General features: G+C 46.4%; 1 pseudogene; it reads right to left on the bottom strand.

Moving 5' to 3' along the window:
* Nucleotides 1–9562: 9562 nt before the first annotated feature.
* Nucleotides 9563–10323, bottom strand: LOC114208664 (small ribosomal subunit protein eS6 pseudogene; annotated as a pseudogene).
* Between the last annotated feature and the right edge of the window lie 349 nt (nt 10324–10672).

Genomic DNA, 10672 nt, shown 5'->3' with positions numbered 1-10672 from the left:
TCTGTTCCTGAGAAGAAAGCAAGCCCTGACCAAGCTTAAGGTGTCTTGAAGATCCTGCTCAAGAATGTGAGGGGAATGTCAGGGAAAAGAGTTCTTTACAGCCAACCCAATCTAGGGAAAGCGTGGGGCTCCCCCTGCCCGGCCTCCCCTCTCTACCCGGAATCCTGACTGTCGTCATGCCTCCCTGCCCTTCAAGAAACAAAAAGGAGACATTTGGAAGGTAGAAGAAAGGCCAAAGGGTGTGATCAAGGGGGATCCAAAGGCTCTTCCTTCCCCGTCCTCTGCCAGGCCTGAAGGAATTAGCGCTAATTAGCAGGTCCCCAGGGCTGCTTCCTGTGATTCTTCAGTCCCACGAGGTCACTTGGGGGAGCAGAAGACATCTGCTGTTTCTTCCCCTACTGGAGCCTGAGTCCCTATCCAGCTAAAGAGAAGCCTGGAAACATTCCAGAAAAGCCCCACTCTGTTCCCTCTTCCTGGAAGGAGAGCTGGCCCTCTGACCAGCATTTCCGGTCCTGTGAGGCCTGAGCATTGTAGGTGCTTGCAGAAGGCAGGGAGGGCTAGCTGGGCAGCGTAGGGGCATGACAGCGTGTGAGTGGGGAGGCCAGGGCAGCAAGGGCCCCTGATGTCGGCACAGGGGTAAGCCCAGAAAATGGCTTGGAATAGACAGTGGCCTCGGATGCTGTGCCAAGAAGTTGGGAGCCACTGACAGTCTTTAAGGGGGGGGGGGGCGTGTCACGGTCTGACCTGTGTTTGAGGGAGATTATGCTGGAAGCAGAGTGAAGGATGACCAATGATAAGGTGTGGCTGGGTCCCAAGGAACAAGAAACCTGATAGGAAGCAGAGGGCGCGGTGTCCCACCTGGGGACCCTGGGGAGCCTGGCAGTGACAGAGCTGTTGACCTACAGTTCCTTCAGCCCCCTACCCACCATCCCTCCCCAGCTGCAGGGCTGCAGGGCTGCGCCTAGCATGCCGCCCTAGCCAGGGATCTCCTCCATGATTCCTGGCTGACTAGTGGGGGCCAGGGGAGCCCCGGGCTAGAACTAGAGGTGGGTTCGGGATAGGACAGAGAAAAGAACAACTTTGCAGGAAGGAGCCATATTTATTCCTTCAACAAATACTCCCTGCTTCTCTGGGCTGAGCCCTTAGCAGATACACTTCAAGCTTCTGCTTCTCCTCCTTCTCCTTCTCTAAATACCTGGGGCACCTGGCTGGCTTCGTTGGTGGAGCACATAACTCTTGATCTCAGGGTTGTGAGTTCAGGCCCCATGTTGCATGTAGAGATTATTTAAAAAAATAAAGTCTTAAAAAAGAAAAACTTTTGGCCCTTTCTAACACTCAGGTAAGACAAGTCCAAGAGCTGCCATAACAAATTACCAGAAACTGGGTGGCTTACAACAACAGAAATTCATTCTCTCACAATTTTAGAGCCTAGAAATCTGAGGTCAAGGTGTCCACAGGGCAGTGCCCTCCCTGAAGGCTCTAGGAGAGCCTCCTTCCTTGCCCTTCTCTTAGCTTCTCTTGCTGGCAATCCTTGGCACTCCTTGGCTTGTCGATGTAATGCTCCAATCTCTGCCTCCAGAGTCACACGACATTCTCCCTGTGTGTGTCTCTCTGTCTTCTTTCTTCCTCTCAGGACGAGTCACACCGAATCAGGCCCCACCCTAGGTGAATATGACCGCATCTTGACTTGATTGCATTTGAAAAGAAAACTGATTCCAAATAACATTCGCAGGTACCAGGGGTTGGGACTTCAACGTATCTTTTAGAGGAATACAATTCAACCCACAACATTCTCATTCAAGGAAAAAATATAGGAAATATAGATAAGTAATCAACCAATCAATCAATAAATAACATCATTAAAAATTTGCATCAGACAGAGATAACCACTCTAACATTTTGGGCTGTCTCCTTCTAGATGTTCTTCCCTCTATCAAAAATATGTTATTGTTTTTGCAAAAATTCAGTTATCCTATACACACCATTGGGGTGTGTTCATTTTGTCTGATGGTATGTGGTGCCTGTTCCAGTCACTGTTTCTCATGCCCTGGATTAGATCTTCGCTCTTACATCTGGGAACCCACTACCTACGTTTCCTTCTGGATGCAGAAAATAATGGGGATGTGGTCACAGCTCCAGCTGCAGAGCTTGCTGGGACTTTACAACAGCACGGTCAAGTCCATGCACCTCTCATGGTAACGGGAACCTCATGAGCATTCCGTGAGGTCAGTCTGATTGGCCCACCTTGGAGAGGAAGAAATAACTTCAGTGGGGTTGAGTACCTTGCCTCAGGTCACACGGTCAATAATGGGTACACGTGGGTTTTGCACCCAGGCCCATCTGACAGCAGACTAATCCTCAAAGCTGCCTCCTTTAATGGAGCTTTTAGGTATTATTATGTCAGGGGCGCTATTAAGATTCACCTTGCACGTCTTGATGGATGTGCGCGAGCGAGAGTTTGCCAGGCAAAGAAGCAGGTGGAGAATATGGTAGATGCAAGGGCACACAAGCACTGAGCGACTCGCCCCGGGAAGGACAGTATGTGCTGTTCGGGGCAGTGTCTGCGTGAGGCCGGGTGTGGCAGGGAGCGGTCAGCTGGACTGTGTCCTGTGAGAGCCTGGGCACTGTCCAGGGAGCCCTGGGGAGCCCCTGAAAATGTGTCAGCAGGGAGACAGCCAGTGCTTTCAAAAGTTCATTCTGGCTCAGGGTGGAGGATGGATGAGAAAGGCTGGCTGGGGCAGAGACCAGGGAGAAAGGGGGCAGGTTGACCAGTAGGAGGAGAAGTGGGGGGCCGCAGGGGGCACCGAGTCAGGCCTAGAGGATCAACAGCTGCTCCCTCAGTCTTTGGAGGAAGCTGAGGTAGAAGCTGTGCCCTGGGGGGACTCCAGTGCACACCCAGCCCAGGGGTATCTCCTGTCATCCTTTCTTTCGCCTGGCACACCTCCCAGGTGGCATCAGGCTAAGCCTCAGGCCTCACTGGTTTGAAGCCTGGCTCCTCGCCACAGGAAAGCACAGAGCTAAGCGGTGTGGTGGATGCACTGAAAACATAGGATTAAACACTCAGGAACTGACATAAAGCTGCCCTTCAGAGGCTGAGAGACGGGCACCAGGCTTTGCCTTGTGCTCGGGAAGCTGGGAAGGGAGGAAACAAGCCCTCCTCAGGGTGCTGGAAGCAGGCCCAGCCTTCTCTCTTTGCAGGCTGCTGCCCAGGGTCTGCCCCTTTTCCCTTTGCACCCCTGGGTCTGCTCCCCCCCCATGTAATTCTTCCAGTGTCCCACCCCACCACGAACAGCTGCTCTTGCCCCTCTCTCAGGCTGAGAAATGCACACTCAGGCCAACGGTACAGTCCACGCTCAGAAGGAGGGACTCAGGCCGTCTGTATAGACCCTGGAAGTGGGGCAGAGAGTTCGGGGGTGCTCGGTATCTGGGTGGGGTCATAAGGAGAGCTGTAAACCCTGGGTTTGTGGCGTGGCCAGCTGAAAGGACAGTGCCACTCCCGAGTATGGAAATCTGGGATGAAGGAAGAGGGAGTTGGGTGGGGGAGATGATGAATGATGAATGTGGTGTAGACAGGTTGTCTTGAGGGCCTCGTGTGTGGGCAGAGGAGATTCTAGGGCAGAATCCAGGAGAATTCGCCAGGCCAGCCTTAGCTACAGGCCCCGAGAAGGACCCCCGGCTGCTGACAACCTCCACCCCACAGAGACAAAGGATTCATTCCAAACTCCTGGGCTGGGTGGGGTCCTTCCCTCTCGGGCTGCCAATTGTAGCCATGGGGCTTGAAGTATGGGGGGATGGGCAGCAGGCCTCTTCTGGTCCGGCCCTTTGCCTGACTGCCCTGTGGAAGGTCTCTGGGGGACTGGGCCTTCCAGGAAGAGGAAAAAACAAGATGTCTCAGTCAGCCTCAAGGTCAGGGCTGTTTTCTAAGGTGAAAGAGGAGGCAAAGGCAAATAGTAAACCTGGACAGGCCGGAGCATAAAGAACTAGGGACATTGATGGATTGATTGTGGTAAAATACACATGACAAAAACGTTGCCACTTAACCATTTTAAGTGTACAGTTCAGCGGCAATAAGTACATGTGACAATGTCATGCAACCGTCACCACTATCTAGTTCCTGAACTTCGCATAATACCAAATGGAAACCCGTAAGCTGCTATTGATTGAGGACCTACTGTGTGCTTCATACTCATTAGCTCAGCCAATCCTCCTCATGGCTTTGCAAGGAATCCATTTTACGGACGAGGACAATGAGGCTCGGTAACTTGCCCAAAGCCACGTGGGCTGTGAGTGCCCGAGGCAAGATCCGAGCGTGGGTTTGTCTGGCTCCAGAGCCCACGTGTCTGACGGGGGCAGCTGGAGGATGTCGACATGGCGGGGGACAGGTGGGGCAGCTAACTCAGCTCCCGACTCTGTTCACTGGGGGTGCAACGGGACTGATAGAAATGCAAGCCCCAGGAGATGGTGATGAGGAGCTGTGCTATGCTAGGGAACTGTCTGGATAAACACGGGCATCAAGCCTGGGGGCAGGGCTCAGCTTGGGAGCCGAGGGAGCGCGGCATGGTGCTAGGGCTTCTCACCTACTGAGGGTAACCCCAGTTAGGGGCTGGCACTCTGGACCAGGATCCTGTCCCCAGGGGAGGGCTCTGGTCCCAGCTGAGCAGAAGGCCATGGTCGCAGCTAAGCAGGACTAAGGGCGTGCGGTGGGGAGCAGGCTGAAGGCTTGGAGGCTAGGGTAGGGAGCAGGCTGGGGCCAGAGGGGGCCTGTGTGTCAGGCGAAGGGCTAACTGGCAACTGCCAGGAGGGCTAGGAGGGGGTGAGGCCTGACTCCACTTCCCAGCCATCCCTGACAGGAGTCTGAATCCAGAGCCAGTCCCCGTGGCCCTCATATCTGTCTCTAGTCCACACTGAAATTCGGGCTCAAGACTCTGTTGGTGCAAAGGCTTCAAACATGCTTGTCCAGCGGAAAAACAGAAAATCGGTCACTTTTTGTCCCTCGTTCTCGCTGTCCTCTACATGTGTAGAACACACACAGATGTACAAATGCAATTTTAGTATACATCCAGTTTGTCACCTGTCTTTTTTCTTTTTTTCTCTACTCAAAGATGCCATGGAAATCTTTCCAAGTCATTTTATACGCCATCCCTTTTAAAGGCTGCACAGCATATCATTGTGTGGCTGCCTCTTATTTTTATTTTTATCTAACCTGGAGGTTGTCATTTGGCCGCGTCCGGGGACTATGCCATGTGTCACAACTCGGAGAGAGTGCAATACTACCGGCAACCACTGAGTAGAGGTCGGGAATGTGGCCAAACATCTTACCACGTACAGGAACGGCGACCCCCACCCTCCCCTCCGGCCACAACAGAGAATGATCTGGTCCTAAATGTCCGGAGAGTTGAGGCTGAGACCCTCTGGCCTCACCAACCCCTACACTCAGGTCAGATCCAGTGGTGTTATTGTTACGGTGTTGCTATCAACATCTTTCAATACAACTGATTCTTATTCTTCGCGGATTACGGATTACGTATTTTCAAGTTCGCTTGCTCACTAGAATTTCTTTGTAACCATAAAATCAATCCTCGCGGCACTCTTGTGGTCATTCAAGGACACGCGCAGAGCGGCAAAAAGTGTGATCCGCCAGCCACATACACACGTTCCCGGCGGGGGTCGAACACAGTGACACTTTGCTGTCTTCTTTCAGCTCTTCTACTATAAACAAGCATCCTGTTTGCAGTCTATTTCATGCTAAGGTTGTCACATTTTTATGCTTTTTGTTTGTGATTGTGCTGTTTGAAATGGCCCCTCAGCACAGTGCTGAAGGGCTGTCTATGGTCCCGAAGCACAGGGAGGCTGAGGTGTGCCTCATGGAGAAAATACACGTTTTGGACAAGTTTCCTTCAGGAATGCATTCAAGAGCTGTCAGCCACGAGCTTGAAGTTACTGAATTAGGCATATACATTAAATAAGGGGGTCTTTAAACAGAAACACACATAGAGCAAGGTTATGTATTAATAGGTCTTAAAAATATTGTGACCAGAGACTCCCGGGACCCTTACTCTGGGAGGCATGGTTCAGTACTTGCCAACTGTGTTCATGGAGACTTCATAAGACATAACTACTGTGAATAATGAGAATCAGCTGAATGTCATGATTGTTTTAAATCCTGGAAGTGTGATGGCTTGTTCACAGATGTGGCCCTTTGGAGGGTTTTTTTTCTTCATCTTTATTGGGGTATAATTTACAAATACCTATTGAATATTTAAGGCATACAGCTTGATGGTTTCCATATACATACATTGTGAAATAATTGCACGAATCAATCTAGTTAACGTATTCATCATCTCACCTAGTTATCTTTTTCTGTGTGGTGAGAAGACATAAGACCTGCTCTCTTAGCAAATTTCAACCATACACAGTGGTTAACTATAGTCACCATCCTGCACATTATAGCTCTCCAGAACTTACCTGGCATTCTTGAAACTTTGTACCCCTTGACCCACATCTTCCCATTTCCCCTCCCTTCAGCCACTGGCAACCACGTTCTACTCTCTGCTTCTATGAGTTCAACTATTTTGTTTTATTTTTTTTTAATTTTTAATGTATTTTATTTATTTGACAGACAGACACAGCGAAAGCAGGAACACAAGCAGGGGGAGTGGGAGAGGGAGAAGCAGGCTTCCCGTCGAGCAGGGAGCCTGATGAGGGGCCTGATCCCAGGACCCTGGGATCAAGACCTGAGCCGCAGACAGACACTTAACGACTGAGCCACCCAGGCGCCCCCTGAGTTCAACTATTTTAGATTCCACGTATAAGTGAGATCATGTAGTATTTGTTTTTCTGTCTGGCTTATTACACTTAGCATTACATCCTCCAGGTTCATCCATGTTGTTGCAAATGGCAGGATTTCCTTCTTTGTGAAGGCTAATATTCCATTCTATAAATATATACCATTCTTTATTTATCCATTCATCCATCGATGGACATTTAGGTGCTTTCTGTATCTTGGCTATTGTGAATAATGCTGCAATGAACATGAGGGAGCATATATCTCTTTGAGATACTGATTTCATTTCCTTCAGATGTGTACCCAGAAGTGGGATTGCTGCATCATAAGGTACTTCTATTTTTAATTTTTTGAGGAACCTCCCTAGTGTTTCCCGTAATGGCTGTACCAGTTTGCATTCTAATCAACAGTGCACAGTGGTTTCTTTTTCTCTACATTCTTACCAATGCTTTTATCTTTTGTCCTTTCAATAACAATCACTCTAGCGGGATGAAAGGAAAAAACTACATAATTGTTTCAATAGACGAAAAAGTTCAACATCCGTTCATGATAAAAACTCTCAACAAAATAGGTATAGAAGGAACTTATCCCAACACAATGAAGACCATATATTAAAAGCCCACAGCTGAGATTATAGTCAATGGGGGGAAATGGAAAGCTTTTCCTCTAAGCTCCAGTACAAGGCAAAGAGGCCCACTCTCACCACTTCTATTCAACATAGTACTGGAAGTCCTAGCCAGGGCAATTAGACAAGAAAAAGAAATAAAATGTATCCAAATAGGAAAAGAAAAAGTAAAATTATCTCATTTTGCTGATGACAGGATCGTGTATACAGAAAACACTAAAGACTCAAAAAGAAAAACCTGCTAGAACTAATAAACAAATTTGGTAAAGTTGCAGGATATGAAATCAACATACAAAAATCAGTTAATGTTTCTATATACAAACAACAAACTATCTGAAAAAGAAAAGCAAGAAAACAACTTCTTCACAATAGCAGCAAAAGAATAAAATACTTAGGAATAAAGTTAACCAAAACGATGAAAGACTTGTACACTGAAAAACATAAAACATTGATGAAGGCAATTAAAGAAGACACAGATAAATAAAAAGACATCCCATGTTCACAGATCGGAAGAACTAATATTGTTGAAATGTCCATATTACCCACAGTGATCTACAGTGTCAATGCAATCCCGCTCAAAATCCCCCAATGGCATTTTCACAGAAATATAAAAAGAATTCTAAAATTCATATGGAACCACAAGAGAACTCAAGTAGTCAAAGCAAGAGTATTGCTTTGCAAAGTATTGAGCAAGAAGAACAAAGTTGGACATACCATACTTCCCGATTTCAAACTATATGACAAAGCTACCATAAACAAACAGTATGGTACTGGCATTAAAAACAGACATATAGACTCATGGAGTAAAATACAGAGCCCAGAAATAGGTCCATGCAACTACAGTCAACTGATCCTTGGCAAGGGTGCCAAAAACATACAATGGGGAAAGACAGTTCAATAAACAGTGCTGGGAAAGCTGGATATCCACATGCAGAAGAATGAAACTGGACCCTTATACCACATACAAAAATCAATTCAAAACGGCTTAAGAACTTAAACATAAGAACTCCATAAAAAAACTAGAAGAAAGCATAGCAGAAAGCTTCTTGACTTTGGTCTGGGCAATGATTTTTTTGGATATGAAACCAAACACATAGGCAACTACAGCCAAAATCTTCTGCACAGCAAAGGAAACAATCAACAGACTAAAAAGGCAACCTATGCAAAGAGGGAAAATATTTGCAAACCATATATCTGATAAGGGGTTAATATCCAAAATATGTAAGGAAATCATACAACTCAATAAGAAAAAAAAACCCAAATAACACAATTAAAAATGGGCAAAGGATCTGAATAGACAAATTTTCCAAAGACATACAAATGGCCAACAGGTATATGAAAAGGGGCTCAACACTGATAATCATCAGGGAAATACAAAATCAAAGCCACAATGAGATATTACCTCATACTTGTTAAAATGGCCATTATCTAAAAGACAAGAATAACAAGTGTTGAGCAGGGTATGGAGAAAAGGGAACCCTTGCACACTGTTGGTGGGAATGTAAATTAGTGCAGTCACTATGAACAACAGTATGGAGTTTCTCCAAAAAATTAAAAATAGAACTACCATATGAGCAATTCCACTTCTGGGTATACATCCAAAGGAAATGAAATCAGTATCTCAAAGAGATACCTGCCCTCCCAATGTTCACTGCCGCATTATTCACAATAGCCAAGATATGGAAATGACGTAGGTGTCCATCAGTTACTGGGTAAAGAAAATGTGGTGTAGGGCTTCTTAACCACTCTATCCATTGCATTAGGAAGCGTCCCCATCATTGTCCCCAACAAATCTGATTCATTTAGACTTTTTTCACTAAATCTTTTTCTCAAAGGGACATTTGTTCACATTATCTTATTACTAGTAGATGGCCTGACAAAACTCATCTTTGCAAGTATTAGTTCTGAATGCTTTATCTACAGGGTATGCCTGGTATTGAGGTCACTTAGAAGTGGTTTCTTTTGAAGGTTCTTTCTTCATCATATTCAACCTGAGTGATTTTATTTTGCAACTGCTTTTTGTGAATGAGGCCTGGTCTGATTTTGAGAAATCTAAAGCTTTTGGTTGCTGAAATTACAATCCCTCTTTCTTTCTTTCTTTTTTTTTTTTTTTTTGATGTCTGATCGTATTTATTTGTCGCTCATAGAAAATCTCACTTTTGACTGGACTCAGACTTAGAGGTAGAAGCTCTCAGAGAGGACAGCCTCCGTTTCTTGGCAATCTGTTCCTGGCGTTTTTCTTTGGCCTCCTTCATTCTCTTGGCCAAAAGTTTAGCATATTCTGCAGCCTCTTCCTTATTTTTCTTAGTGCGCTGCTTCTTCAAAGCAATACGCCGCCGTTTGTGCTGGAGGACTCGTGGAGTAACAAGACGCTGAATCTTAGGCGCTTTGGTTCTAGGTTTCTTCCCTTCTTTGTTTAGGGGCTTTCTCACAACATACTGGCGGACATCATCTTCTTTAGAGAGATTGAAAAGTTTGCAGATTCTGCTGGCTCTTTTGGGCCCCAGGCAACGAGGCACAGTAGTATCAGTGAGTCCGGGAATATCCTTCTCCCCTTGTTTTTACAATGACCAAGTTGAGAACACTGAGATTGGCATCCACAATGCAACCCTGAAGAGATTTGCGCTTTCTCTCTCCAGTCCGCCTTGGTCTATAGCAGCAATGCCCCTTACTCAGCAGCAGGCGGACACGACCATGGGTCAAGACACCCTGCTTCATGGGGAAGCCTTGTTTGTCATTGCCACCACTGATTCGGACCACATAACCCTTCCATTCTTCACCCAGAGCATCAGCAGCAACTTCTGTGGCCATACGCTTCTCATAAAAGGTACGAAGTTTGCGTTCATCGTCCACTTCAATGAGTTTCTGGCAGCCAGTAGCTGGGAAAGAGATGTTCAGCTTCATCCTGAAGCAGGCTACCACCTCCGAGGCGCCACGAAAAAGAGCACGATTCCTCTTTCTTATCTACCATAGAGATCTATGGTGTGGACATGAACCCAATGGGACACACTCAACATTTTAAGGGCTTCTTAGTGTTCCATTGTGGGAGTGTTTCTATTTTACTTAACCAATGCCCTATTGCTTGACATTAGTTAGGATTCTGGTCTTTCACTGTTATAGTTAGTGCTGCTATAAATTTTCTTATACGTGCATCTTTGTGCACTTATCCAATTATTTCCAAGAGTAAAATTTACTGTGTCTAACTTTGAAGCAACTGCCAACAATTTAAAGAAAAATCACATTCTCATAAAAATCTGATTTCT

Source organism: Eumetopias jubatus, unplaced genomic scaffold (genome assembly GCF_037043125.1).
Source record: "Eumetopias jubatus isolate StellerSeaLion01/CBP00866 unplaced genomic scaffold, mEumJub1_p1.0 scaffold_5, whole genome shotgun sequence".
Lineage (NCBI taxonomy): Eukaryota > Metazoa > Chordata > Mammalia > Carnivora > Otariidae > Eumetopias > Eumetopias jubatus.
Note: the sequence above shows the minus strand (reverse complement) of the source record. Positions and strands in the feature narration are given on the sequence as shown.